This window comes from Penaeus monodon, chromosome 15 (genome assembly GCF_015228065.2).
Source record: "Penaeus monodon isolate SGIC_2016 chromosome 15, NSTDA_Pmon_1, whole genome shotgun sequence".
Classification (NCBI taxonomy): Eukaryota; Metazoa; Arthropoda; class Malacostraca; order Decapoda; family Penaeidae; genus Penaeus; species Penaeus monodon.
Window position 1 is genome coordinate 17,142,061 of NC_051400.1, and position 257 is coordinate 17,142,317.

The window sequence follows — 257 nt, forward strand, 5'->3', positions numbered from 1 at the left end:
CAAAACAAAAGCCTCGATCAATATTGGCAAAACAGACGCCAGGCAACGAGCCCAAGACGCAGGGGCGGCGCCAACCCGGACCAGCGCCCCTCCGGACACCCGACAGACGAACCGAGGGTAGCTGCGCGCGTGGGCGTGGGCGGGCGTCCGGGCGGGGTACCGACACCCACTAAACCTTCAATATCCCCATCACGGATGTCATCTGGCGAGTGGGCGGGGAGGGCGGCGACGGTGGGGAGATAGATAGATAGATAGAT